This window comes from Myotis lucifugus, unplaced genomic scaffold (assembly GCF_000147115.1).
Source record: "Myotis lucifugus unplaced genomic scaffold, Myoluc2.0 scaffold_1, whole genome shotgun sequence".
NCBI lineage: Eukaryota > Metazoa > Chordata > Mammalia > Chiroptera > Vespertilionidae > Myotis > Myotis lucifugus.
Genome location: NW_005871049.1, coordinates 20082312 through 20105507, shown reverse-complemented (window position 1 = coordinate 20105507; position 23196 = coordinate 20082312).

Below are 23196 nucleotides of genomic sequence, written 5' to 3'. Positions count from 1 at the left end.
CATCACTGGCTACAAGCAGAAAGTCACTAGGTCCTTCCTACAGGGGCACCCTCCGAGACCCTGTGGCCTTGGTCTTCCCCACCCAGATACTAACAGCTCCAGACCAGACCAATGCAACCTCTTACCCATATTTCTATTTTTTATTTTCCATGTGTTCATTTAGAGTTCCTCACTTTTACCCCACTTGGGCCCACCTTAGGTTGGCAAATTTATTGGAGTTGGTGAGAGAGGGAGCCTTGAACATCTCAGTCAAAAGGGAGGAAGCTCTCACTCTCGTTTTAACTTTTCCTCTAACTCACTGTGTCTGGTTCAAGACTCTGAGGCTGGAGCTCAGGGCAGAAGGATTAGATGAAAGAGTTTGAAAGACCTGCACGGATGTAATCTAGTGTTGGTACCCCTGGGATTAGATTTATTATGGCACGGTGGGGAAATTAGAGCACAAAGATGAGCCATCACTTGCCTACAGTTAGAAAATGGTAGAGCATGAATTTGAACCTGAATCCAACTCTGGCATCTAAGGACCAGAGGACCCTTAGGACCCTCCCCCACCCCCCCACCCCCGGCATCAGGTAGTCTCCCACCCTCATCCCTGCTGGCCCAGTGTTCCTCTTTGCCAGGACCCTTTTAAGATGACCTTCAGTTGGATTTCTTCAGTGCAGTTGTAACTGGTGCGTAGGGGAGCACAGCTCTGGGCATTCGGCTCTTCACCAAGCAGTCTTGTCTTTCAATACAGCTGTGGGTCAGCTGCTCAGCCAGTCACTGCCTGTAGATTTTTAGACATTCAAGAGGAACCAGACTCTGGAGTCTCCAAATGCCCAGAGACACAGGACAAGCCCCCTGAAAGGTAGCCCTGGCTCACTTGACTTTATGTAAGCAAAACTCCCAGCACCCTGATAATTCTCCCCAAAGAAATTTTCTCCCTCTGATTTTTGCCTCTTCCAAGCTTTGTAATATACCCCAAGGTGGGCTATGAGCAAAGGATCACAAAACTTACTTCATAATCTCTTATCATTTCTTCTATGGGTGCTCTGACATCTACTGTTCTTAGTCTTTGGGGATCTTTGCCAAAACTGAAACTCAGAAAGAGCATAAAAAGCCACATCCAACATCCAATGACCCATGCTAGAGGCAATACTCTCTGAAGCATAACTCTGTCTCCCAGGTTCTTCTTCCTCCACATCTGGTGGTGGGGAGAGAATAAAGGAAGAAAGGATGAGAGGGAAGAGGGAGGGAGAGACAAAAAGAAGAGAGAGAAGAGAGAGAGAGAGAATGAAAAAGAATAATAAAAAAGAGACAAGGAGAACCAGATTCGGATTAAGCACTGACATCACTGATATAACTAATATGTGATATGAAGCCCTCTTTGTGTGTAATACATAATAGTTTATGAAGCTTTTTGTGGAATCTCCTAACAACAACTTTTTAAGAAATATGCTATTACTGTTTCACAGATAAGGAAATGAAGAGGAACCCCAGAGTAGCAGTGAGGTGCCCATAGGTGAAGAGGCAGCCTTCTACCAAATGGCTATCATTCTGCAATTCACAAACACCTGAGGCCTTGCCTTTGCTTGGCTTCTGAGCTCCTGCACCCCTGGTTCTCCCTCTGTCTCTCTGGCCACTCATTCTCCATCAAATTGATTTTTTTTCTCATCCTTGCAACCTCTAAACACATCTAAGCTCAGGCGTTAGACTTCACCGCTGTCCTACCTCCACTCACCCTCTGGTGGCTTTCAAGGTGATCTAGCTGCTGGTGGCTCCCAAAACTCACGTGTCTAGTCAGAATCTCTCCACTGTCCAGCCCCATACTCATGCTCTCGAATATTAGATGTCCAAAGCTGAGCTCCTGCTATTCTGCCCTGAACCTACTGGTTTTCACTGAATTCTTCATTTCTGTAGGTGGCAAGTCCATTCTTCTAGTTGCTTAGAACAGAAACCTTGAGAGCACCTTTGATTCCTTCCTCTCTTTCTCTCAAGTCTTACATATATCCAATCCACCAGGAAATTCTTCAAAGTATATCCAGAATCCAGCCCCCCTCTCACCACCCACACTGCTACATCCTTGTGTAAGTATCACTACCTCGCCTGGACACTGCAGTAGTAGCCTCCTGACCAATTGCCCTGCTTCTAGCCTGAGCTCCTAACTCTACTCTCCACATCTATCAGCCCCAGAGTCTGAGCCTTTTAAAATGTGAGTCAGATCATGCCAGAATTCTCCAGGAACCTCCCTCACCCAAGGTTTTCCATTATACTTTGAGTAAAACCCAAATCCTTCTAAGACCCATTACCTTGCATGAGCTGACCACCAGCTACCTTTCCAACCTCCTCTCCTACCATCTCCTTCCCCTTCATTCCACTGCAGCTGCCCTGGCCTCCCTGGTTCTGTGAGTATGCCAGTGGCGCTCCCTGCTGACCACCTTTGTATGAATACTCTTGCCCAAAACGCTCTTCTCCCATATAGTTATATAGCTTCAAGACTTTACTAAAATTTCATCTTCTTGATGGACCTCCAGCCCCTGGCCACTCTTTCTGCATCAGACACCTCATCTGGGGCCCCTCAGATCCTTTTGGATTCTCCTGTCTCCAGAGCTCTTGCAGCTCCTACCCTGTGGGGGCTCCCATGTGGGCACAACCCAGCAACACCTCCTGTCATACACATACCATATGACCCCACCTCACACTTCAGGGCTTCCCTACCTTTGCCATAGATGACAGTAGCAGATGTCATAAGATCTGCTTATGGCCACCATACATACAACCAGGATTATGGCAAAGTTAATGCCCCAAAGGGATTCAGGTGCCCAAGGTCAAATTCTTCTCCCTTCCTCCCTTCAGACAGATGCCCTGAGACATAATGGTTCTTGTGACTTCTGGGAAGTGAGTCCTGTGCGAGGCAGCAATGGGTTGCACTTGACACCAAGCAGTGGCTTCTGTGGAACACAACCTTGCATTGATTCTCACGCCTTTCCTGCCTCACTACTCCTGTCCCTTGCTCTTGCTTCCCTAGAATAATTTTCTCACCAATTCAGTAAAAGCACAGAAGCTTTAATTTTTAAGCACTGTGTTCTGTGACACTCACATTCTAAATTGTAAGCCCTCTGCCAACACACACACACACACACACACACACACACACAACTTCCTATCCCCTTCCCTTCTTTATTTTTCATCTCAGCACTTATCACTATATACTTACTGATTTATTTTGTTTAGTGTCTATGTCCTTACTAGGATATAATTTCCCATGATTTTTTTCTGTTTTGTTTACTGTTTCATAGCAAGCATCTAAAATATAGTAAGTGCTCAATAAATATTTAATGAATGAATGAATGAGTATGAAAAGGAGCTTTAGCGGAAAAAAACTACAGAAAGCCAAATTTATGCCTATAACTTCAGAGAAGAAATAACTCCCTAAAGATGGAGCAGAACCAGAGATGGTGCTGAGCAGAGGGCCTGTGGGAACATCATGTTCCAATGCCTGGAATACCTGAGGGGTGGGGGTGGAGATGTGCTACAATAAAGTGACACTAGATTTCACTGTGGCTTATATCCACAAACCTCAAAAAACCAGCTTCGTGTATCTTGAATGTGTTTTGATGTTGTCATTGTTGATATTTTCCAAATCTTTAATGTAGCCCCAATTTGTATTGTTTTACATTTGGGGCAGAGTATACTCTGATGTTAGGTAACATTTTTTTGCTAGAGTTCTGATCGAGCCTCTCTGGACTTTGCCCCATCGCTGAGACTGAGGCAGATTTCCATATCCTCACCTCTGCCTCTTTATTTTCCTCTTCTATTTCTCAATGTCTGGCTAAAGTGGCACTCAAATAGTGTCAGCTCTGTCCTCATTGATCAACCTGAAGTCTACAGCTGGCATCCCTTTTCATTCATTCCCTTCAACGCTTGGGAGTTCATGCCAAGACCCAGTGGCCAGAAGGGCATTGGTCCCAAGGTAGGTGCTCTGATGGGAGCTGAGGGATGCTTCTGCCCCTGCAATCTCTGACAGGTGTGCGGGACATTCTTAGCATGCTTCTTATGGAGCTGCATCTGCTCCTAGTTTTCAGATCTCCTGATCACTTTCATGACAAATTGTTAGGCTGTATTTATCTGTCACATCACCAAAGCTGGTCCTTGAAATGTTTGTCCAGGAAACATTTAAGCTATGCCGTTAACTAGCTCAATGACCTTGGACCCAGACTGATCCTTGACCTTCATCTCTGTAAAAGGTGGGGAGATGGTCACAAGCCCTCCCTCTCCCTGACTCTAACATTAAGTGCCCCTGTAAGGTCACATGAACTCTTGATGCTAGAAATTCCTTTAGACAGATTAGCAGCTGGATTAAGCACTGACCTGCTTGAAGGGCAGGTGGCTGGACCCCACCACTGGCCATGTCCTGTAGGATGCTGACCTCTCACCTCCCATGGACAAGATCCTGCCCAAATCCTCAGCTCTAAGGTGAAATTCTTCAAAAAGCTCTGAGTAGCCTGAGCTTTCCCAAGGCTCCTTGGGGCTCGAAGGTGAAGTCAATGTTTGCCTCCAAGTAAGAATTCATTAGCTGCTATTGCCAATCAGAGCTGTTTTCTCAGAGCAGAAATGCACTCCCTGGAGCTCTGCAGGTCGCCAGGTCAACAGCTTAACATGCAGAATCCGCAAACGCCAGTGATCTGGTCCAGCAGACCCAGCAGGCAACACTTAAGCCTCCTCTTCCGACTCCGTGGCCTGGCTGCCCTTCAGGGACCCACTGAGAATAACTGCCATGTCTTGCTGATGAGACCTGGGCCCCACCAGACATCAGACTGAAACCTCAGAAGGAACTGGAAACTCGAACCTCTCTCCTGAGCGTCCGGGCTCACACTCCAATATGACTTGAAAGAAGAGCTCCCCCTCACCACCCCCTTTATGGCATTTTTATTCCCATAGGAATCAGTAAGTAGAAACGTATTTGTGAAGTAATGGATAAAAATGATTCCTGGGTTTTAGAAATGCTCTTTCTGATGTTCCAATTCATTCAGTAGTGACAGGTCTACTGACTGCCACACTTCTCCAGGATCCAGAGGAATCTTCTTTGCTTAATGCTGCATTAAGTGCTATTTGAAAAGCAGCATCCTTTGCACGGCTCCCCCCCCCCCCTCCCCGCCACTGTGTTCAGGGTCTTTGCTACCCTGCCTCCATGGAAGTTGGCAATGTTTTAGCAAAGGCGTCTCCTGGTGATGGAGTTCCATGCAGGGCAGAGAAACATCTCAGGATGGACACAGGAGTGTGCCTTCCTCGGATAAATGGGAATGCTCTGGGAAGATGACACTGGCCCAGGGTTGCCGGCTGCAGCACACTTCTCTGGAACAGACTTTATTCCGACTGGAGAAAGGCCACCAAATGAGTTCCTTTTAATTAAAACCTCCTGAACCTTACTTATTAAGACTTTTGGCACATGCTGACAGTGGAATTTTCCCTGCATGGTCCTTTTGGGAGCCACCTAGATGACTTTGGCAGGGAGATCACATATAAATAACATTAAGGATTATTATTATTGGGCTAGATTCTCATCCTGTGTAACTCTCTGGGAATTCTAATGCTTGGAATCGCTTGTGATAAATACCATACCCTTCACCTTCCTCCATGCACACAGGGGCTAACGGTGCTGAAGGGCTGTGTGGGGGGTTGGAAGAGGGTGTTATTTGGAAGATCTGTGCATTTAAGTCAGTTTGAAAGTTGTCCTGCACATGATTAAATAAGCTATAACAAATGATTCCCTATTTCAGGTCATTCATTCATTCTCCAAGTCTCCGGGGATGTAAATAACAGGCATGATTTTTACCCATTTCAGAAATGGAAAACAGATTGAATTGGCCCAGGGGGGAGATGAGGTTATAGGACAAATGACACTGACCTGCTACAGAGTAAGAAAATAGGACCCATCACAGAACGGCCATGCTTCTAACCAGACAGGACACCATCAGGAGCAAAGGAGAGGATATTAGCCTATACCCCAAAGTTAAAAGATATGCTTCTACTTAGGAATGTTGGTACCAGATCCTAGGCTTCCCATTGATTCACTCAGTAAATATCTGAGCCTGTACCTGTGCCAGGAACCATCCTCTGTGCTGGTCTGAGTGGTAAAAGAGGAGAGGCAAGGTCTCTGCTCTCCCAAAACTCAAATTCTAGTGGAGATAGGTGATAAATAAGCAAACAAGAAAGCCAACACAGCGATACATTCAGAGAAGTAAAAAATGATAATCAACAAAACAGAGGACCGTGATGGAAAGTGAGTGGGGAAAGGTAGGCCACTGGGAGCCTGGGCAATTCATAGAGTGAGCACTGAAGGTTTCTGGAAAGAGATAGCATCTGAGCTAAGACCCAAAGAATGAGCAGCAGGCAGACATGGGAAGATCCGACTTAAGAGCTTTCTAGGCAGAAGCAACAGCAAGGGCAAAAGCATGCTTGGCATGTCCCACAAGCAGAAAGAAGGGAGGTCCTGATGCAGCCAAGGGAGCAAGGGGAAGAGTGGCAGGAGAGGGAGATGGTTGCCAGACCACCTTGGAGGCTATGGTCAAAGATCTGGGTTTCATTCTGCAAGCACAGGCAGCCATTAGAGATCTAGAAGAGACTACCAGTTGTCCCCCTCTTACCCATTCTCCCCTTCCTTTTAGTCCTGGAACCCTTGAGTTGTAGCCATCAAATGCCACCCTATTTGAAAGTACATTTTTCTGCTGTTTTTGCATAAATATGTGGTCATGTGATTAAGTTCTTGTCAATGAGATGCAAGCAGAAGTGATGTGCACAACTTCTGGGCATTGCTCTTAAGTGATTGGGCATATCCCTCTCTCTTTTCCCCATCCTGGTGACTGAGACATGGATATGGCTGCAGAACCAGCTTGGCTTTGGAACATGAGGGCAACACCCTGTGGTATGGTGAGCAACAAGAAAGCGAAACTGTAGGGCCCTTCATGACCGCATGCAGCCTATGACCAGCTCCCTCCCTTTGCTTGAGTCGTTGTATTTTGGATTTCTGCTACATCAGCTTAGGCTGCTTCCTAATATGGAATGTTTGGAGCAGGAAAGTGACATGGACCAGAGGCCAGTTAGGAGACCATCAGAGTAACCCAAACAAAGGTACTGATGGCTTAGAGTAGGGTAGCTCTGCATACAGAGGTGAGTGAATAGATCTTAGATGGATGGATTGATGATGGGGAGGGAGGCTGAGGAAATAATAATCAAGGTAACTCCTAGTTTTGTGTCCTTTGGTAATTTTCCCATCCAGATGGGATCTAAAGACAATGGGAGGTGGAACCATTGATGCATCCCTGCCATGGGCATCTATGGCATAGGAGCTGCCCCGAGATAGAAAACTTAGAGATGGTCCTTCCACACTGTCAGTCTAGTGATCTTCTGTATAGACATGATATCATGCCCTACATTTAAGCTGAAAATACAATTATTTTAGTTGCATGACATAGAAATCAACTCTGGATCGGTTAAGATGTAAAAGTGATTTCTCGAAAGGATTATGACAGCTCACAGAAACCAAGCATAGTCCTTTATAAAGGACTAGAACTGAGACTAAAGAAATGACAGGAACCAGACTACCCTCATCTCTGTGTCCCTGAACACACCACTGTTTCTGCTTTTCCATATACATGTGATGATGGATGATGTTTCCATGGATTCTGAGTTTCTATTACTTCTAGCAAGTAGACTAAAGAGACACTCTAAGTCTCAATTCTAATCCCCTGGGAGTGCCTTAGCTGGTTTGGCTTAGTGGACAGAGCGTCAGCCTGCAGACTGAAGGGTCCCGGGTTTGATTTTAGTCAAGGGCACGTACCTAGGCTGCAGATTTGATCTCTGGCCCTGGTCAGGGCGCGTGCAGGAGGCAACCAATTGATGTGTCTCCAGTTGATATTTCTCTCTGTGTGTCTCTCCCCCTCCCTTCCACTCTCTCTAAAAATCAATGGGAAGATATCCTTGGGTGAGGATTAACAAAAATAAAAAATAAAAATAAATAAATCCCTGGAGTGAAGGGTCCAATCACCTGTAGTCATGAGGACAGGACCAAATAGCATAAATATGGTTGCCTCCGCCCCACCTGGAAAGAGCAGGTCCTAGAGAAAGGGGTCTATGTGAACTGGGCAGACATCCCCAAAAATGCCTTTCTAACAAGGTTCATATTGAACACAGATATCAGCTTCACAAAGACGCAGCACTGCAGGTCTCCTTGGAAATGCCACCTCCAATACAGAGCTGAAGTCATCGTGAGCTGCTAAATTTCTTTCTTTCTTTTAAAGATTTCTCACATAAAAGATCTCACGGCCTTCCTTGGGGACCGTTGGTGGGGACTCACAGTTCTCCCAGACACTTTCTTCTTCTTTCTCCCCTTTGTCTTTCCACAGCAAGTGAAAAACTCCCCATGTTTGCTCCTCATTAAGAAGGGGCCAGCTGATCACCAATTTACCCCCCAGTATAACCATCCAGGATGGTATAGCTCGTGAAAAGCAGGACTGGGGTGGATGTGGAATTCTGTAGATGACTGGCCTGGATGGGACCACCAGTCTCAGAGGTTTGTCTAAACAGGCCATGAACAAATCTGAGGGCTGCGGATCTTACTTTTTTCTTCTTCTAGAAGCATCTATTCTACAAGTCAGTGATTCCACCTTCCTCTTTCCCTTACCCAGTCTCAAATACTCATTCTTTATTCCCACCCAGGGCTCCCTCTCCCCACTTCTCTGAATAGAGTTTAACATGCATCTATCAGAACCACAATAGCAGCTCTCTATATGTCAGAGACAGATTAGCCAAGGATAGTTATGGGCCCCAGGCAAAGATAGAGATGCAGGCTGCCTCTTAAAGGCTTGATTGGGAGGATTTTATTGTTATTGTAAAGATGCACTTTCTTTTAAAAGTTTAGAGCTGGGGATTTTTTTCTTCCTTTAGTCACAGGAGGTCATGCACATTTTTTTTTAAAGATGCTTCTTAGTTTTAAGGCTGAAACTTAACCACATAGTCAGTAAGGACACAGGAAGTGAGTGGGGCCTCTAAGGAAAACTTGACCTGTATTGAGACAGGGCACCCAACATTGTGAGCTTTGCTCCTCTTGTTAATACCCGAAGGTCACAGCCTTCTACCGGCACAAGCCCACGGAAAGGGTCCAAGTAAATATATTGTGCCAAACAGCTTGACAATGAAAAAAATTACCTTTTAATATCCTTCCTACCTCATGATTCCTTTGACCTTTTTATTATGCAACTAATGATTATGATCAAATAGATATTATGTGTGAAATTTGCTCTAAAAATATAATTTCATTATTTAGGGGTTTTAAATTTTCATGCCAGAGTTTCTGCTCATGGTATTCATGGTTATCATTATTCCTGCTTCCCCTCAACCAATAACAATCACAAGCTCCTGATTCTTTTTCCACAATTTTTATTGTGATAACATATACCTAACATAAGGTTTACCAGTATAACCAGTTTTAATTGTACAATTCAGTGGCATTAAGTACATTGCAATGTTGTGTAACTACTAACACAATTTCCAGAACTTTTTCATCGTCTCAGACAGAAACTCTCTATCTGTGAAATACTAATCCCCTGTTCTTCTCTCCCCAAGTCACCTCTACTCTACTCTCTGTCATTAATATTTGCCTGTTTGAGGTAACTGATATGAATCGAGCCTCTGCATTTTAATCCACTCTCTAATTCACGCGCTGGGCCTCTCCCGCCACATCCTCATCCAAGGGCCAGTGGTCATTCATTCTAAATTGCGGCCTTTCAATGAGAAGATCTTACTCTCTGACCATCATCTCATTTAATCCTTATAAAATCTTACCAGCTACATAGTACCACTGCCATTTGATAGTTGAGGGAAATGAGGCTCCTGCAGATAAGATCACAGAGCTAGTAAGTGGCAAATAAGGATTCCACTCAGGTTATCTGAATACCGGTTCCTGCCCGTAAGCATTATGCTACCCTCCATGCCCCAGTGACTGTCAAAGTTGCACATCTGCCAACCACTTGGCAACACAAATAGCTGTCCTCCAGATTCTTGGCAAGAATTAATATCATGGCCTCTGTAAGTTGAGAGGAATGTTATCTGTGTAGAAGGTACATGCATTTATTGAGAGGAAGTATAGTATAGTGGTGATTGGACCAGGCCCAGGAACCAGGCTTCCTGAGTTCAGTAACTGAGTGACCTTGACCAAGTTACTTAACTCTCATGATTCAGTTTCTACTTCTGTAAAATGGGGAGGATGATATACCAATTTCACTGAGTTCTTGTGAAGGTAAAATGAGGAAATGCATGTAGAATGCTGAGAATGATGCCTAGTGCTGAGAAAACATTATATATGGGATAGCTCTTGCGATTAGCACCCGAATCTATAGCTCAATAGATTTCACATCATTTTGGTAAAATATTTTCCTGATGATAGGTATGTATCCCTGGATAAGTGTGGATGCTTTTGGATGCAAGTATTAAAACCATAACTCAGGCTGCCTCAAACTAGAAGAAAATGTCTGAAAACAGCTGGAATCTAGAGGCAAGCTGATTCTAGGCATGATGCAACCAGCAGTGAATGATGTCATCAACAGCCCACTTCTCTCTGTTACTCCATCCTGCCATCTCAGCATCAGCCTCCTTCTAAGGCTGACTCCCGGGGGCTTCCAGTGGCCGCCAGAGATCTGTGCTTCCTGTTCAGGTCTACAAAGAGACATAGAATAAATAAGCTTCTTCTCATTACAGCTAACTCAGGTCTCACGCCACCTGTGGACTGATGCTGTGTCAGGGGGCAGAGGAGGGAAGGTAGGAGGACATGCCAGCAAGAGTCTCAGAGCTGCCAATGGAGTGGCTGCCCATATAAACCCAGTGTTCCCAGAAAGACAAGACTAACAGCAACAGCTTCAAATCTCTAGGTCAGCGATTTTCAACCATGTCCCCAAGAATTTTTAAAGCATACAACACCTGGCTTTTTAGTCAGGGGCACTGACCTCTTTTCCCTTAGGTTGTCAAATCAAAAAAAAAAAAAAGGCAACAGCCAAAACAACAATAGCTGTCTGGTATGAATGAATCAAGATTATATCTATTTTTTGTAAGATCATCAAAAAATATATTTTTGGGTGTGTGGCAGAATTTTAGTAATTTCTTTATGTGTGCCATGAGATGAAAAAGGTTGAAAATCACTGCTCTATGTCTCAAAATGCAACACACAAACTCGGCAGACAAGTTCAGGAGTTTCACTGTCTCCAGAGTAAGATGTGTGCTAGGTGTTCTAAATGTGTCCCACGCGTGAAGGCAAACTTCTGGAAAGTGGTACACGTGACACATTGTTCTGATGACCTCTCCTAGACCACCGTTACTGAATTACAAGTCAGTGTCACACTGTGGATCTCTTCTTTGCCCAAAATAGTGTTAGGGAAAATAATATTCTTCTCCTGAACCCTCATTTGATTTTAGTTTGTGAGCAATGTGAAACACATATTTAACCATGTTTCCCTCTCCCCTTAGGCCTCAGGTGCCTTAGATTTATGGCTTACTTCCAGGAAAAAGTAAAATTAATTTTTCTGTGCTAAACCTATATCTCGTGTTATTGTTTTTCTATCAATAGTTTCTTTTCCCCCAACACAGTTAATTTTTTTTACTGTATGTAAATTGTTATCCACTTAATTTCATTATGAAAGAGACAGGGTAGTAATAAAAACATTAAAACTACCCAAAATATGGAAAAAGTATTTAAGCTCAGTATCAACCTCAGCATTAATAATTAATTTTTAAAAGTGAATAAATATAAATGTTCAGTTAAGGAAATCATTACATTTATTATGGTATATTCGTGAAATTAAATATATTGCAATTAAAAGGAGTTTGTGATAAAATGAAAAAATTTTTGCTTTTAATCTTAGCTTTAAAATAACAGCATGCAAAACTGAGTATGGGTCTTCAATTTCTGATAAAAAAATAAACTGGACTAACACAGCCTCCTTCCATTACAAAAATGGAAGTGTTAGATTAAAAAATTTAAATTAATTTAAACACAAAGGAAAGGAATAGGAAAAGGGAGGGAGGGGGAGGAAGGAGCAGAAGAAAGACAGCAAGGACAAAAGGCGCTCCTAGCTGACACAAATAAACAGGGATTGAAAGCAGAGGTGTAATTGCTTGAAATCACACCATGGAAGTTCAGGAAAACATCAGGTTCTGACACAAACTCCGACAGGTAAGAGCTAGTGCTGTCCCAAAGGCTCTTTCCTCATTGTCTCAATTTGTCATTATGTATTTTTAAGGACAGATCTTGCTGTGAATAATTGGAAATTAGACTCCTTCCTCATTGTCTCAATTGTCATTTTGTATTTTTAAGAACAGATCTTGCTGTGAGTAATTGGAAAGCGTGGGCTTGCTTAGTAACTACAGTTCCATCACAGTTTCTCTGGACCTGACCATGATGTCCCCACAGACTCCGCCTTGGCTCCTGCAGAGCTCGGCTTCCATGGAGATCCCAAAATGCCGCAACCACCTCTTCTCTGTGTGCCATCCCACTTGTGAACAAATGCCCCACCACCCACCCAAGGCACTTTTTCATGAACACCATCCTACAAAATATTTCTACTTAAAATGCTCAAAACTCACAAATTCCATCTGAGATTACCTTAAGAAAATCACCCCGCAAAACAGATCTTCCTCTTTTTCAAGAGCACCACCTCCACCTGTGAGTGGCAGTTTCTTTGGCTCCATCACTCTGCACTCTGTAGCTTTTGTACCTGGGTGATTGGCCACCAACAAGCAAGGAGAGAAACAGAGTTTTAAGGTCCAATCAATATGGATGACGTTTTCCTTAAGTCATATCTTCTGGAAATTACCATGACATTTCCCCCCACCCAGGTTCTCTGCTGAATAACAAAAGCCATAATTTATTGAGCAAGTATCTATGCCAATCACATGTTATTTCTAATCCTTATAATAATTTGGCCGGATAGGCACTTGAAATAGACAGCGATGCCTCTCAGGACGCATTGCCCAGCTTTGGAAGGACAGTCAGCAAAGAGCCTCTAGCTATTGGCTCCTTCATGGTCCCCCCTCAGCTACTAAGAGCCTTGTTGGAGGATATATCCTTCCTGGGGCAGCCTTCATCTAGTGACTGAGAGAGGTGAGTGAATAATGCCTGGCCATTTCGGCCCAACATGGGACATTCTATCACATCTGCCCAATCTCCTCCTTTCACAGGTGCTGATTTCTAATAAATACCTTATACCCCAAACTCTATCTCAGAGTTGGCTTCTAATCCTCAGTTTCCTATTCTATAAAAGGGCAACAGCACCTCCTATTGCTTATTATGGTTACTGTAAAGATTAAATGAGATAATACAGGTTAGAGCACTTGGTACAATCGCTGGCATATAGAACATGCACCATAAGTGTGGGCTGCTATATTTTTGCCCAAAGCTACACTCTAGGAAAGTGTTGGATCTGAGATTCCAACTCATCTGCATAACCCTAGAGCTCAGCCACAAAGCTGGTTTGAAACTCATGATCCTTTTCTTTTGCTGCTTTGTTTCATGGTTATTTGCCTATTGTCATATCTCCACCTTCTAGCCATCTGAGGTCTTGGAACAGAATGGGGAGATGCTCGATTGTTGTTTACTGGGAGAACGGCTGTGTACTGACTAAATTTCCAGTTATTTTAAACTTCCTATGCAACCTGGGAGAAAAATTCAGATTACTTAAAATGCCCAGGTTTTACTCAGATTTTCTGGGTTTCCCAGACTTCTCTATGCCTATGGATGGGAATCCCTAAATTAACAAACCTAAACACCAACTGAACTGGTCAAGGAGGTGACCATGTTGGGCCAAGCTATAGAGGGTTTGCGTGAGAAGCTAGAGCTGCAGTCACATCAATGGCCACCCTGCGCACAGCCCAGACTCCTCCATGGCTGTTGGTTGGGCAGAGGGAGCTGGACTGGCCTTCCCGCTGCCCTCGGCACAGGCCGCTTGCTGTGGGGTGAGGGGCACACAGGAAGCTTCCCTACCCTAGCAATTTCTATCTAGCAAAAGAGGCTTCCCAAAATTATCTACTAACTTTTAGGAGTCAAGTATGTGGATGTAAGGCTGGGAGGATTTGTCCAAATTCAGAAAGATCGGATCATAATAGTTTCTACAGAACAGACCTTGGCAGAATAATCTGAGACAGTCTTTCTTAAGAGAAAGTAGCACTGACATATCATGGGACAGGTCAGCTAATCTCCTTTCCTATCTTCCCAAGTTCCTTCCTCACCACAACAAGAGTTAGGATCTCACCATCAGACTATCCTAGTCCAAATTACGAGAAACTGGTTTTTGTTTTATTTTATTTGTTTGTGTTTTAAATATATATTTTTGATATCAGAGGGAAGGGAGAGGAAGAGAGAGATAGAAACATCAATGAGAGAGAATCACTGATTGGCTGCCTCCTGCAAGCCTCCTACTGTGGATCGAGCCCACAACCCTGGGCACATGCCCTTGACTAGAATCGAACCTGGGATCCTTCAGTCCGCAGGCCAATGCTCTATCCACTGAGCCAAACTGGCTAGGGATGTTTTGTTTTTGTCTACCTCCTCTACTTTCTTCCTATAGGAGGGAGACTTTAAACAAGAACTATTTAATGTTTTAGTCGCTTCCAGCAGGATTAAATCATTAAAGAGGATCCAAAAGAGGACAATGCTAAACTAAAGGTTTTAGTAGTGGAATTTTAGACAGTTTGACACCTTCCCACCCCAGCTCTGGCCTACACTGTGCAGGAAAGGCAGGCCTGCTCACTAGTCCTCTGCCATGCTATTTATCAAGGGCTGGGGAAGTGTGAGATACCGTGTTTTTAGGTAAAGGTTTTATAATCTAGGCTTTTTGGGGGCCAAAGTATTTCACATGATTTAAGGATATAGTTATAGGAAGCAGGGTAGGAGAAATTAAGGCATCTACTACCAGGGAGTGAAGAAAAAAAAATTATTTTCAGATAAGGATTAAAGTAAAATGGGACGAATGAGGCAGAAAGCAGTTTGGATTGGCAAGAACACTGGCTAGTTAGAATGCCTCCTTAGGGAGGTGGTAGGGTAAGTGTAGATGCTGAATGGGTTTTTATCCAATGCCTTTCTTTTTATTAAAAACATATTCCCCCTCCAGATTAGAAAACAGTGCTGCTTATGTAGAAATTTTGTAAAGCAGATGATTACAGAGATGAAAATTAAAAGCCATCCAAAAGTTCTACTCCCTTAGTTAGCCACTCTTGATATTTTGGAATGTCCCCAGTTGGCCTTTAGAAATTACACATGTTAATTTTTTTCCAGAAAGGCTTTGGTTTAAGAGGATGTCCATGTTGGTGGTAAATACTAATGTCCTATGATAATAGGAAACACTCTCTATGTGACATGGATTTGTCCCTTTAGACACAGGCGATATTAGTTTGCATTTGTATAGTATGACACATTAGATTGCATTTGTATAGTGGTTGTATCTCTACTAATTCTAATAGTTCTTGTGAAGATTTTCTATATCCAAAAAGCATAATATTTGTGAATGATGGCAATGTTGTTTCTTCCTTTTAATCCATTTTCCTGTGATTTCCATTTTCTTGTCTCCACCTGTTGGGTATGACTACAACTTGGATGCAGGACAAGTTGTCTTGTAAATCTTCTAATGTTTTAAAACCAACTCTAAATGGAAAAAAAAACTGTCCTTAACTTGATAAAGAGCATCTACAAAAACCTACTTAGACTACCCTGCTTTTGAAACTTATTGCCCATGTCTGGGGGGATAGGTGCATATCCTGTGGTTGCAGTAGGCCTAGAAATCAAAAGAGAATGAATTAATGGCTTTTAAAATTGTCTAATTTGGTACATGAAAAAAATATTTAGTGGGTATTTGTTTTTACTTGATTTATCTCTAATAAAGCTAAACATTTCATTAGGCATATTATTGCCTCTTCTGTAAATAAGCAACTCACAAATTTTTTCCTATGGTTTTGACATCTTGTTTTTTTCTAATCAAAGTATATCAGTTTATTAAGAATATTAATCCTTTGTCATATTTGTGGAAGATATTTTTTTCTCAGTTGTCTATTTTAAATTTGATTTATAAAGATTTTCTTTTTTACGTACATACTGAAGCTTTAAATTTTTATGAGTAAAACCTATTTTCCCTAGTCATTTTTAAAACTATGTTTATGCTTAAAAGGCCATTTCTATGAAAATAATTATCAAATTCATATTGCTATTTTAAAAAGTCAAGCCACTTGAAATTATTTTAGTGTATGGTATACTAGTAAGCTGGTTCTATATGAGCATTTATTTCACCTAGCTAGCTAGTATTCCCCAAGAAGCTAGCTAAAGTTTGCATTGATGGTGGTGCCCCATGTATAATTAATTAGATCATGTGGTACACGAGAACATCACATTTAAAGAGGTAGCCTTCATGTCAAAGAAATTGTAGATTTGCATTTTTATTTGCAGTGTTCTGGCAGGTGGCAGTAAAGTGTCTTGTTCTAACATATTTGGTGGCCCATGACAATTTCCAGCAGACGGGAGTAAGATGTCTTGAGCAAGGGTGCCTTTTTCTAATGCTCATAATGCGCCGTATGGACTAGTGCAGTGAGGCCTGATTGAGTCAATGCTTCCCAACATCTCACTTCACACTTAGAGAGTAGCTTCATGACCTGGAAGCTCCACCCGATTAGACGTTGCCACAACACACACACACACACACACACACACACACACACACACACACACACTTCACGAATATGAAAGTAACGGGCCCTCCTGCATTAGCCACTTGGCCTCTTGCAAATGCTAAAGGCCTAGAGGTGTATTTGATTTGCTTCTATCCGAAATATAACCACAAAGGCTCGCCCTGCTTTCTCTCTCTCCTCTAATAAATAAGGAAAGAAGGAAGTCTTCTCTCACCAGTTCTAACAACTGGCCTTACAGATGGGATTCCATGCCCCCGAATGAATAAACGCCGGGGTGGCAACGAGCAGATTAATTACGCAGGAAAGACTCTCCTGCAGCAGTGAGCTGTGTGCTCTCTAACAAGGCTGGAGATGATTTGTGCCACCTGTTTATGGCTCTAAGCATTTGCCTCGGGTCCTTCAAGTACTCTATTAAAAACTTTTTGATTAACTTGGTGTCAGGGCTAACTTTCTGTTTGCTTGTTTCCTCCGAGTGAATAAATAGAGATTCCACACCCTCGTGCCTGGGGAGCCGCCTGAGTAAATCACCAGGAAGCAGTCAGGCTTACAAATGCCAGGACTGTGAGCATCACTCTCAGGTCTGATGTTACCTGAGAGACTCGAGACTTGTCTGATTCATAGAAACTCGGTTGCGCATGTGTGCAGAGTGAATCTCTCCCATTTATTTTAAGGATATGTTGGTTGTCAGGAGTTGGGAAGAAGGTGGCTTTGTTGTGAGAGTTTTTTTTACAAGGCTGCACTATTTTTCACTGTTAGATGCTGAGAGGTGATTGCATGTGTGTACATACAGACACGTCCCCAGTTTGGACCTAAGGCATAATAAATTGTATGTGCTATTTGCACATGGCTTTGAATCATTCCACTGAGAGAAGCATACAGCCTAGAAATTTAACTACTCTTTCTGGCGTGGAAATGATCACTTCTTTGAAAAAGAAAACGGAAGGCAGGAGAGGCCTTCCCCCTCCTCCCCCCACTCTCCATGGACCCCTCTTGCCACCCAACCAGCCTTGGGAACAGCTGTGCTATCCTACAGGCCGGCCGGAGCTGCTTTGCGACTGTACATTTATGAGCAGTAAATGCCGTTGCTGTCTCCTCTTTTTGCAGAGCCGCCAGTCGAAGTGTTGTCTCCAAATGAATGAGCAGGAAGCCTCAGGACAGGATTCCCCGGGCAGCTTGGAGCCCGGAGAACTGTTCTGAGAAGCATGGAGGTACTGCCTGGGAAACAGAGGGAGAGAAAAGGAGAGGGAGGGAGAGGGAGGGGGAGAGAGAGAGGAGAGAGAGGAGAGAGAGAGGAGAGAGAGAGGAGAGAGAGAGGAGAGAGAGAGAGAGAGGAGAGGAGAGGAGAGGAGAGGAGAGGAGAGGAGAGGAGAGGAGAGGAGAGGAGAGGAGAAGAGAGGGACCAGAGCATTCTGAAGCAGGACAAGAAGCTCTCAAAGTCAAATGATGGAACATTTCCTAACATTATTGATCAGGGAGACAGAGGCTTAGAGAGGATGGCAGTGGGGTTCTCAGATGAATTTCACGGTGCCCATTCTCTCTTTGCCCAGCATCGGTGATAGAGTCCAATCCCCACTTTTGAAACCAGATCTGCTGCTCAAGCTAAAGGATGTGCCAGTGATGACTGAAGAGGATCCTTAGGAGCAGGGCGACCTTCAGACCCGCTGCAGCTGTCCTTACCCATCTGGTATCACGGAAGTGGCACATTCATCTTCCAGGCTTCTCTGGAGAGGGCAGCACCTCAGCTGCCAGGGAGTCCTCAGAAGCGACCCTCCTTCACTTCACACTCTGCTTTGCTGCTGTTGTTACTATTGCTGCTGCTGTTGATTGTTGCATTGATTCATTTTGCTTCGTTTGTTCCTCTGATTCTTGTCAATGGCTTGTGGGTTCTGGATTGGTCTTTCCTCACAAGTGTGACTCGGGTGTGAACTTTGGGAAGGAGCAAACATTTCAGACGCCTTTTGGTCCAACCAACCACATGACTCAGTCCTGTCTGGAATTTGGGGCTGAAGCCCCAACTGATCCCTTGCTTTGCTTGGTCCCTAGGGTGTCGCAGGGGCATGCGGCCATTGAGGATAGACTTGGTGACTGTCTTTGGGCCATGCGGTTCTATATGAAAGTAACTATTTCCACTTAACGTGCAATCCTGACCACTCACTGGAGGCAGTAAGTGACGACTTTTAATGTCATTCTGAAGGAATGTGTGCTCATTAACGCCTGCCCTCAAAGCAGTATCCTCCCACCTTGCATATTATTTTAGTGGCGAAAATTGTACTGTTTGTCACATGACCGATACATCAGATTGTGAGCAAAACATTCTGCTTGCTCTTCCTGTCCCTGGGCTCTCACAGAAGCAGACATTTCCTAAAGCAAGTGGAGATATCTTCCTCCTCAAGGTGTCGGCTTTGCTGCCTTTTTTGCTGGGCACGTTCCAGGGTTTCCCATGGCTGGGCTTTTGAAGTAACCGTTTTTGAAAAGGCTACCGGGTAATATACCACCTATCTAGACATTTAAAAGGCATTTTTTTAAATGCCAAATGTCTGTTCTCTTCTGCACTTCATTCTCACTCTAACGGCTCCTGCAGAAGCCCCAGCAGGTGCAGAGAATGGAAATGGTTATTCTGCGTCCTTTTTGCTGCAGGAAGAAGATTTGGGCTGATGTGGTTGATCACTTACAACCTGCCTTTAATTTATCTGCATTTAAGAAATGGATCGTGGACAGCTAATTGGAATGGGACTCCAATAAGATATGCTCTGAGGAAAAACTGGGATGGGGGTGGGGGGAAGAGGAGAGGCAGAGGAGGGAGGGAGACAAGCAGCACACGGAGAGAGTGGGAGAGAAGCTGCCGCTGAATGAGGCTCTCACTTCTCATTTTCGGTGGGCTGGCCCATCTCCTGGATGCCACCTTCCATTTCTGGCATTGTGTGTGCTTTGTTATATTACCTGCACATTTGGCAAAAGGTTTCCAGACTCAAACATTCGGTATTGTTTTTACACTAGGCGACCCTGGAGCTCAGGCTGGATTCTCAAAGCTGGCTATGAGTTCGCTGTAATTTGGTCAGGGATCTTTTTGTTCAGCAGTGAGGGTGCCTTTGGAATGCTTAATTCAGAAAGAGGAAGAGCTGCTGTTGGTTTTAGGAGCCCACAACTGTGAGTCGACAAAAGGCACTTGTCATTCTCACCAATGACCTGGGACCTCCATGCTTGGTATCTCCCAGGGTGCCCCACATTTGACCTGATAACCTCAGTCAGACTGATACCCAGAGATACAGACTACCTTTAGATATGTAACTATGAGAAGTGACTACACATAATAGAGAAGAAAGAGAACCGAAGTGTGTAAATAGGAGAGCACAAGGAATAGTACCAGATATCTATTTAGCCACGGAGTCAATCAACAACCATTGATTGATCAACCATTTATTCCAAAATATTAATTGGATGTGTCCATGAGCCAGCACCATGCCAGGAACTTGGAACACATCAATGTATAAGACACCACTCTGCCCGTCAGGAGTTCTCAGTACAGTTGGAGAATCTGAGAGTTAAATCAATGATTACAACACACAAAGATAAGTGCCATGATGGGGAAGTTCAGGGACCTTTGGGAGCACAAAGAAGTCAGCTCTAACCTAGTTGGGTGGGAGAGGAAGGGAGGAGTCAGAGAAAACTTCCCAGGCCAGGCAAACCCTGATGAGTTCTGAAGGGGAGAAGAGAGCCAGTCATGGGGAAGGAATGGGTATCCATCAGGTTTCTGACCCTCTCTGATGCAAAGAACCAACTGGAAGCACAAGATGTAGTGTCATACACACAGGTTAGTGTTCCTGGAATTCAGAATTCAGCAGAAGTCATCAGAAAGGCTTCCCAGAGGATTTGATGTGGGTCTGAGAGTATTGGAAAGGTTTATCCAGGTAGACAGCAGGCCCTCTATTACAGGGAAAAATACAGGAACAAGGAAGGAACAAGGAGTGCTTAGGGTTCAGTACGTGGAACATTCATTCAGATAATGTATATTGAGAAGCGCACAGTTCTGTAGGACAAAGTGGTCTAAGACATGCTTCACCTTGTAGATCACAGGCCCACAAACTATCTATAAAGGGCCATATAGTCAATATTTTAGGCTTTGTGGGCCACAGAGAATTGGTCTGTAGTTTCTTCACCCTGTTCTAGAGACTGAAGCTCTCACTGGGAACACAACTATACAAATGATCACAATGCAAGAGGATTTTCCTGGAATCTTGGAAGATAAGTATAGCAATGGGAACTGGGTTGGATTTGGAGGGCTTTGAATGACAGGTTCTGTGTCTGGATGTCACCCTGTATGTAGTGAGGCACCATTGATGGTTTTGAGCAAGGGAGGTTAATTCCTGTGAGAGGTTAATTTCGCAACCCTGTGGAGAATGGATTAATGTGTAGAGAGCCTAGAGGCCGGGACACTTGTAGGAACTCTATAGCAGTACTCAGAGCATCAAGAGAAGAAGCAGATTCTGCAGATAGTAAAGGAAATGGAATTAGAAAGACAAGGGTGAAAGATCTTTCACATTGGTGTATAAATGGATAAGAGAACTAATGGAAATAAAAGAATCAAAGATAACCTCACAGCTACAAATCCAGGTGGCTAAAAATAAATGGTGGCTCTGAATGAACAGATATAAAAAGTTGGGAAAGGCCGAAACCAGTTTGGCTCAGTGGATAGAGCGCCGGCCTGCGGACTGAAAGGTCCCAGGTTCAATTCCGGTCAAGGGCATGTACCTGGGTTGCGGGCACATCCCTAGTAGGAGATGTGCAGGAGGCAGCTGATCGATGTTTCTAACTCTCTATCTCTCTCCCTTCCTCTCTGTAAAAAATCAATAAAATATATTTTTTAAAAATTTAAAAAGTTGGGAAAGGAGAGTGGTTTGAAGGGACAGATTTGTTTTGTTTTAATATGCATGTTGGGTTTGAGTTGACAGTGGGACATCTGCATGAAACTGCTGATCTAATGTACCAAGAGGAGAGCTCAGAAATGTGGCCAAGACTGTAAAAATAGAAAGATTTGTGGATCATCTATGAAGAGTTAATGCCCCAAAAGGTTAGAAGATAATAACAGTGAGGCTGGCCGGCATGGCTCAGTGGTTGAGTGTCAACCTATGAACCAGGAGGTCACAGTTTGATTCCCAGTCAGGGCACATGCCCAGGTTGAGGGATTGATCCCCAGTGTGGGGTGTGCAGGAGGCAGCCAATCAATGATTCTCTCTCACCATCGATGTTTCCATCTCCCTCTCCCTCTCTGAAATCAATAAAAATATATTAAAAATAATAATAACAGCACTAATGGGGAGCAATCATTATGCCGAATATTGCCCTAGGTACTTCTGATGTATTATCTCCTTTACTTGCTCCTACAACACTCTGAGGGACCAATTGTCATCTCATTTTACAGATGAGGAAATTGAGCCTTAAGAAGTTACGTGATTTGCCCAAAGTCACCCAGTTAGTAAGGTTTTAAACCACAGTTAGTTAGTTATGTCTGCCCATAAGGCTCTGCTCATAGCATCAAACTGCACTGCCTCTTGGCATTTCTTCCCTGGCTGCAAAAGCTTTCTTCGTCACTAGGCTATCAAAGCCAGGGCCTGTATTCACTCTGGGGTTTCAATGTTTATGAAAAAATACCCTCTTCCTTTTACTTTCTAAATTAACCCAAAATACAGATGGACACTGCTCACACATTACCACCCACTGCAGGTCTGACCTTCCCCTTGGGGTTTTCTCACCCTCTTCTGTCAGAAAGGAGGCCAGGGACAACCAGCATGGCATAATCCTGGTCCCTTGCTTATGAGCTTAGCATCCAGATTTCACGATAATGACCTCATCCCACCTCACCTGCTCTGGCAGCAGGGGCTGCTGCACACCTTACATGTGTTCCTTAATGTCTTAGCTCCTAGTGGTAGGTTGCAAAAAAACAGCTAAAGTTCTTCCCTTTGATGCATCCATGCCTCTGAGATGTGACTTCGAGGCTTTCTCCATCAAGGGTTAGAAACTTGTAGGAACTCTATTTTCCCACCCCTTGGATATGGGCCTTTGTGACCTGCTTTGGCCACTAGAATGTGATGGAAGTGATATTGTGCCATTTCCAAGCCTAAGCCTCAAGGGGCCTTGCATGTATCCACTATCTCTCTAGAGACCCCTGTCCCTGCCATTCAAATAACCTGAGATGGCCTGATGGATGGCCTGATGGAGGATAAGAAGCCACCTGGACCAGAGATGAGTAGCCCCATGGTCCTAGCAAAGTCCTAAGACATCTGAGAGAGCCCAGCTAAGATCTGCAAAACCGCCTACTCAACACACAATTGACTGTGGATGCCTGAGGGACCCCCCTGAGGGACCCCCCCTGAGCCCAGACTAAATTGATGACTCACAGAATCTTGAGCTAAACAAATGGCCATTTTTCTTTTTTGAACTACCAAGTTTAGAGGATTCATGGCGGTATCTAACTGATACGCTACCTTTCGCTCTAAAACTTCA